Below are 7,319 nucleotides of genomic sequence, written 5' to 3'. Positions count from 1 at the left end.
TGGGAGGGACGGGGCTGCAGACAATGGGAGGGGCGGGGTCTCAATAACATTGGGAAAGCGGGGCCTCAGTGACAACGGGAGGTCAGGGCATCAGTGACAACGGGAGGGCGGGGTCTCAGTGACAATGGGAGGGCGGGGCCTCAGTGACAATGGGAGGGCCTCAGTGACAATGGGAGGGTGGGGTCTCAGTGACAATGGGAAGGCGGGGCCTCTGTGACAATGGGAGGGTGGGGCCTCAGTGACAATGGGAGGACGGGGTGACAGCGACAATGGGAGGGGCGGGGACTCAATGACAATGGGAGGGGCGGGGCTGCACCCAATGGGAGGGTCAGGGCCTCAGTGACAACGGGAGGGCGGGGTCTCGGTGACAATGGGAGGGGCGGGGTTGCACACAATGGGAGGGACAGGGCCTCAGTGACAACGGGAGGGCGGGGCCTCAGTGACAATGGGAGGGCGGGGCCTCAGTGACAATGGGAGGGCGGGGCCTCAGTGACAATGGGAGGACGGGGCCTCAGTGACAATGGGAGGGTGGGGCCTCAGTGACAATGGGAGGGCGGGGCCTCAGAGACAATGGGAGGGCGGGGCCTCAGTGACAATGGGAGGGCAGGGCCTCAGTGACAATGGGAGGGCGGGGTGACAGCAACAATGGAAGGTGGGGCCTCAGTGACAATGGGAGGGCAGGGCCTCAGTGACAATGGGAGGGCGGGGTGACAGCGACAATGGAAGGTGGGGCCTCAGTGACAACGGGAGGGCAGGGCATCAGTGACAACGGGAGGGCGGGGTCTCGGTGACAACGGGAGGGCAGGGCATCAGTGACAACGGGAGGGTGGGGTCTCGGTGACAACGGGAGGGCGGGGTCTCGGTGACAACGGGAGGGCGGGGTCTCGGTGACAACGGGAGGGTGGGGTCTCAGTGACAATGGGAGGGTGGGGCCTCAGTGACAATGGGAGGGCAGGTCTCAGTGACAATGGGAGGGGCGGGGTCTCAATAACATTGGGAAGGCGGGGCCTCAGTGACAACGGGAGGGCAGGGCATCAGTGACAACGGGATGGCGGGGTCTCGGTGACAACGGGAGGGTGGGGTTTCGGTGACAACGGGAGGGTGGGGTCTCGGTGACAATGGGAGGGTGGGGTCTCGGTGACAATGGGAGGGTGGGGTCTCAGTGACAATGGGAGGGCGGGGCCTCAGTGACAATGGGAGGGCGGGGCCTCAGTGACAATGGGAGGGCGGGGCCTCAGTGACAATGGGAGGGTGGGGCCTCAGTGACAATGGGAGGGTGGGGCCTCAGTGACAATGGGAGGGCGGGGTCTCAGTGACAATGGGAGGGTGGGGCCTCAGTGACAATGGTAGGACGGGGTGACAGCGACAATGGGAGGGACGGGGCCTCAGTGACAACGGGAGGGCAGGGCATCAGTGACAACGGGAGGGCGGGGTCTCGGTGACAACGGGAGGGCGGGGGTCTCGGTGACAACGGGAGGGCGGGGTCTCGGTGACAACGGGAGGGCGGGGTCTCGGTGACAACGGGAGGGTGGGGTCTCAGTGACAATGGGAGGGCGGGGCCTCAGTGACAATGGGAGGGCAGGTCTCAGTGACAATGGGAGGGTGGGGCCTCAGTGTCAATGGGAGGGCAGGGCCTCAGTGGCAATGGGAGGGCGGGGTGACAGCGACAATGGAAGGTGGGGCATCAGTGACAATGGGAAGGGTGGGACCTCAGTGACAATGGGAAGGTGGGGCCTCAGTGACAATGGGAGGGCGGGGTCTCAGTGACAATGGGAAGGGTGGGGCCTCAGTGACAATGGGAAGGTGGGGCCTCAGTGACAATGGGAGGGCGGGGCCTCAGTGGCAATTTGAGGGCGGGGCCTAAGTGACAATGGGAGGGCGGGGCCTCAGTGGCAATTTGAGGGCGGGGTGGCAGCGACAATGGGAGGGGCGGGGACAATGGGGGTTGGGGGAATGGGCATATGTAAGGTGCTCTCTCCGATTCGTGGGCCGAATGGCTTCCATCCACACTGTAGGGATTCCATGGTTCTCTGACTAGGGGCTTACAAGGACGCGATGGCGTAGTGGTCGTGTCACTGGGCTGGTAATTCAGACACTCAGGCTAATGCTCTGGGGACCGGGGTCTGAATCCCACCAGCGCGAGCGGTCAAATGTGAATTCAATAAACAGATTAGAATTAAAAGTCGAATGATGACCATGAAATCATTGTTGTAAAAATTTCAGAGTGACCATCCTCTGAGTTATTCCTCCTCATCGCCGTCTTCAGTGGGAGACCCCCCCCCCCCTACTGACTCTGAAACGGAGCCCCCTGCGCTCCGAAAGGGGTCATTCTTGGTATCCACCTGGTCAAACCATCTCCCCTCAGAATCTGATACATTTCTTCTAAAGGCCAAACTTTTTCAATCCTTCCTCGGAGATAGCACCTTCCCCTCACCTAGGGAATCAGCCTTGAACTTCCCCCCAATGCAATGATCCTTCAGTAAGGGGACCAAAACTGTACATTGTACTCTTAAGTGCGGTCCCGACGATGTCCCGTAGAGATGTTGCGAGACATCAAGGCCAAGATACCATTTGCATTAACTGCTGACTGCATATGGCTGGGTCCAGTTCAGTTTCAGGTCAATGGTAACCCCCAGGATGTTGCTTATGGGGGAATCAGCGATGGTAATGCTGTTGAATGTCAAGGAGCGATGGTTAGATCTCTCTTGTAGATGGTCATTGCCGGGCACTTGTGTGGCGCGACTGTAACTTGCCCCTTGTCAGCCCCGAGCCTGGATATTGTCCGGGTCTTGCTGCATTTGGACAGGGACTGATTCAGTATCTGAGGAGCCGCGAATGGTGCTGAACATGGTGCAGTCGTCCACAAACATCCCCACTTCTGACCTTGTGATGGAGGGAAGGTCATTGATGAAGCATAGAACATACAGTGCAGAAGGAGGCCATTCGGCCCATCGAGTCTGCACCGACCCACTTAAGCCCTCACTTCCACCCTATCCCCGTAACCCAATAACCCCTCCTAACCTTTTTGATCACTAAGAGCAATTTATCACGGCCAATCCACCTGACCTGCACGTCTTTGGACTGTGGGGGGAAACCGGAGCACCCGGAGGAAACCCACGCAGACACGGGGAGAACGTGCAAACTCCACACAGTGATCCAAGCCGGAATCTAACCTGGGACCCTGGCGCTGTGAAGCCGCAATGCTAATCACTTGTGCTACCGTGCTGCCCGACACTGTAAAACTCCCTCTACAATCCCCCATCAAACACTCCCAGGACAGGTACAGCACGGGGTTAGATACAGAGTAAAGCTCCCTCTGCACTGTCCCCATCAAACACTCCCAGGACAGGTACAGCACGGGGTTAGATACAGAGTAAAGCTCCCTCTGCACTGTCCCCATCAAACACTCCCAGGACAGGTACAGCACGGGGTTAGATACAGAGTAAAGCTCCCTCTACACTGTCCCCATCAAACACTCCCAGGACAGGTACAGCACGGGGTTAGATACAGAGTAAAACTCCCTCTACACTGTCCCCATCAAACACTCCCAGGACAGGTACAGCACGGGGTTAGATACAGAGTAAAGCTCCCTCTACACTGTCCCCATCAAACACTCCCAGGACAGGTACAGCACGGGGTTAGATACAGAGTAAAGCTCCCTCTACACTGTCCCCATCAAACACTCCCAGGACAGGTACAGCACGGGGTTAGATACAGAGTAAAACTCCCTCTACACTGTCCCCATCAAACACTCCCAGGACAGGTACAGCACGGGGATATATACAGAGTAAAGCTCCCTCTGCACTGTCCCCATCAAACACTCCCAGGACAGGTACAGCACGGGGTTAGATACAGAGTAAAGCTCCCTCTACACTGTCCCCATCAAACACTCCCAGGACAGGTACAGCACGGGGTTAGATACAGGGTAAAGCTCCCTCTACACTGTCCCCATCAAACATTCCCAGGACAGGTACAGCACGGGGTTAGATACAGAGTAAAACTCCCTCTACACTGTCCCCATCAAACACTCCCAGGACAGGTACAGCACGGGGTTAGATACAGAGTAAAGCTCCCTCTACACTGTCCCCATCAAACACTCCCAGGACAGGTACAGCACGGGGTTAGATACAGAGTAAAGCTCCCTCTACACTGTCCCCATCAAACACTCCCAGGACAGGTACAGCACGGGGTTAGATACAGAGTAAAACTCCCTCTACACTGTCCCCATCAAACACTCCCAGGACAGGTACAGCACGGGGATATATACAGAGTAAAGCTCCCTCTACACTGTCCCCATCAATCACTCCCAGGACAGATACAGCACGGGGTTAGATACAGAGTAAAGCTCCCTCTACACTGTCCCCATCAAACACTCCCAGGACAGGTACAGCACGGGGTTAGATACAGAGTAAAGCTCCCTCTACACTGTCCCCATCAAACACTCCCAGGACAGGTACAGCACGGGGTTAGATACAGAGTAAAACTCCCTCTACACTGTCCCCATCAAACACTCCCAGGACAGGTACAGCACGGGGATATATACAGAGTAAAGCTCCCTCTACACTGTCCCCATCAATCACTCCCAGGACAGATACAGCACGGGGTTAGATACAGAGTAAAGCTCCCTCTACACTGTCCCCATCAAACACTCCCAGGACAGGTACAGCACGGGGTTAGATACAGAGTAAAGGCTTTCACAGAGACAACACACAACAGTTGATAATAGTGAAGTAAATTTATTGGATAATGAATAGGATGCAACAGTCGTGTATTTAGGTTTTGGTCGTTATTGAAACCGCTTCAGCGAAAACAATGCTGAGCTCAGAAGCGAATATACCCTGAAGCAGAGAGAGACTAATTAAACGCACTGTCCCGTAGACTAAATGGGACTCATTGCTGACGCGGATGCCTGTCTGTAGCTGGAAGAGCTTCTCTATCCCCGGGGTGTGTCAGCTACAGCAGATGATGTCCTTTAAGTGAGAGAGGCTGAAACCTGGCCACTCTCACAGGATGTCGGTCCACTTTGGGTCGAGCTTCCTTACCCCCCCCCCCCGGGGAGGACAGCTGGTTTGGGGGGGGGGGGGCATGATGAGACGAGACTGGACAGCACGTGTTCTTGCCTCCCGTGGTTACGAGTCGGTGATTACAATCGCAGCAGAGCGAAGCCTTGGCAATCTTCCGCGGACGTCTACCTGGGCGCCCAGCGAGATGGGGGGGGTTACTGGATGGTACAGTTTTGCTTCACCACTCGCATCGGGTCCATCCACGGGCGGTCCCAGACTTTAAACCTGCAGATCTGTGTCTGGAAAGGGTAAATCAGGTTTAATATCGTCAAGCGAGCTAGCCGAGTGCCGGGATACTCAGGAACCAGCAGCTCCCTCCCCCTCCCCTTACCTGGGCGTGCGAAGGGGTCTTGTGGAAGTCACACTCATCGAAGTTGACGTTCGAGGCGCCCTTTCTGCAAGTTGTCGTTCCGATCTCCACCACCAGACGATACATCACCCCCGCCACCACCTGTGGGACACACAGTCACTCAATTCACCAGCAGTGGCAGAGGGCGCTCCTAAAATCAAAACTTTGCCCCGGCTACACGCCTTCTCTCTCTCCCTTCCCAGACACTGACCTCGCCTCACTCCCCTCTGCATCTCTCCCTGTCCATTTCTCTCGCGATAAACCCCCCCCCCCCCCATTCTCCTTCTCACCACCCACTCTCCCTAAGCCCCCCCTCACGCTCTCTATTTCCCTCCCTCTCGGCACGGTAGCACATTGGTTAGCACTGTGGCTCCACAGCACCAGGGTCCCGGGTTCGATTCCCGACTTGGGTCACTGTCTGTGCGGAGTCTGCACGTTCTCCCCGTGTCTGCGTGGGGTTTCCTCCGGGCGCTCCGGTTTCCTCCCACAAGTCCCCGAAAGACGTGCTTGTTGGGTGAATTGGACATTCTGAATTCTCCCTCTGTGTCCCCGAACAGGCGGCGGAATGTGGCGACGAGGGGATTTTCACAGTAACTTCATTGCAGTGTTAATGTAAGCCTACTTGCGACAGTAAAGACTATTATTCCCCCCTCTCCCTCGATCGCTCCCTGCACCTCTCTCTATCCCTCCCGTCTCTCTATTTCCTCCCTCCCTCTCTCTATTTTCTCTCCTATTTTCACTCTCTCCCCCCCCCCCCCTCTATTTTCTCTCTCACCTTCTCTATCCCTCCCTCTCTCTCTAGCCCTCTCCCTCCATATCTCTCCCTCCATCCTTCCATCTCTCTCCTTCCATCTGTCTCCCTCCCTCTCTCCTTCCATCCCTCTCCCTCCCTCTATCCTTCCATCTCTCTCCCTCCCTCTCTCTATCCCGCCCTCTATTTTCTCTCTCCTCCTCCCTCTCTCTATTTTTAAAAAAAATTTAGAGTACCCAATTCATTTTTCCAATTAAGGGGCAATTTAGCGTGGCCAATCCACCTACCCTGCACAATTTGGGTTGTGGGGGCGAAACCCACGCAGACACGGGGAGAACGTGCAAACTCCACACGGACAGTGACCCAGGGCCGGGATCGAACCTGGGACTTCGGCGCCGTGAGGCAGCTGTGCTAACCCACTGTGTCACCGTGCTACCCCCCCCCTCTATTTTTTCTCTTCTCTCTCTCCCTCTTTCTCTATTTTCTCTCCATCTATTTTCTCTCTCCCTCCCTATATTCTCTCTCCCTCCCTCTATTTTCTTTCTACCCCTCTTCTCTCCCCCGATTCTCTCTCCCCCTCCCTCTCTATTTTCTCTCTCCCACCCCTTCCCCTCCTCTCTCCCTCGCTCTATATGTTCTCCCTCCCTGTTTTCTCTCCCCATCCTCCATTTTCTCTCTACATATCCCTCCCTCTCTCCCCCTCGCTCTGTTCTCTCTCCCTCGCCGTGTTCTCTCTCCCTCGCCGTGTTCTCTCTCCCCCGCCGTGTTCTCTCCGCCCCGCCGTGTTCTCTCCCCCCCGCCGTGTTCTCTCCCCCCCGCCGTGTTCTCTCCGCCCCGCCGTGTTCTCTCCGCCCCGCCGTGTTCTCTCCGCCCCGCCGTGTTCTCTCCGCCCCGCCGTGTTCTCTCCGCCCCGCCGTGTTCTCTCCGCCCCGCCGTGTTCTCTCCGCCCCGCCGTGTTCTCTCCGCCCCGCCGTGTTCTCTCCGCCCCGCCGTGTTCTCTCCGCCCCGCCGTGTTCTCTCCGCCCCGCCGTGTTCTCTCCGCCCCGCCGTGTTCTCTCCGCCCCTCCGTGTTCTCTCCGCCCCTCCGTGTTCTCTCCGCCCCTCCGTGTTCTCTCCGCCCCTCCGTGTTCTCTCCGCCCCTCCGTGTTCTCTCCGC

The 7,319-nt window shown here is 57.2% G+C and overlaps 1 long non-coding RNA gene across 1 annotated transcript; it reads right to left on the bottom strand.

The window, feature by feature from the left end:
- Window positions 1-5,042: 5,042 nt before the first annotated feature.
- On the bottom strand, window positions 5,043-5,530 carry LOC140399911 (uncharacterized). The gene is made up of 2 exons (XR_011937919.1): window positions 5,395-5,530; window positions 5,043-5,302 (listed from the first exon to the last, which is right to left on the bottom strand). It is a non-coding gene; the product is annotated as an uncharacterized lncRNA (long non-coding RNA).
- Between the last annotated feature and the right edge of the window lie 1,789 nt (window positions 5,531-7,319).

The sequence above is a fragment of the Scyliorhinus torazame genome, chromosome 24, assembly GCF_047496885.1.
Source record: "Scyliorhinus torazame isolate Kashiwa2021f chromosome 24, sScyTor2.1, whole genome shotgun sequence".
In the NCBI taxonomy this organism is placed as follows: domain Eukaryota; kingdom Metazoa; phylum Chordata; class Chondrichthyes; order Carcharhiniformes; family Scyliorhinidae; genus Scyliorhinus; species Scyliorhinus torazame.
Note: the sequence above shows the minus strand (reverse complement) of the source record. Positions and strands in the feature narration are given on the sequence as shown.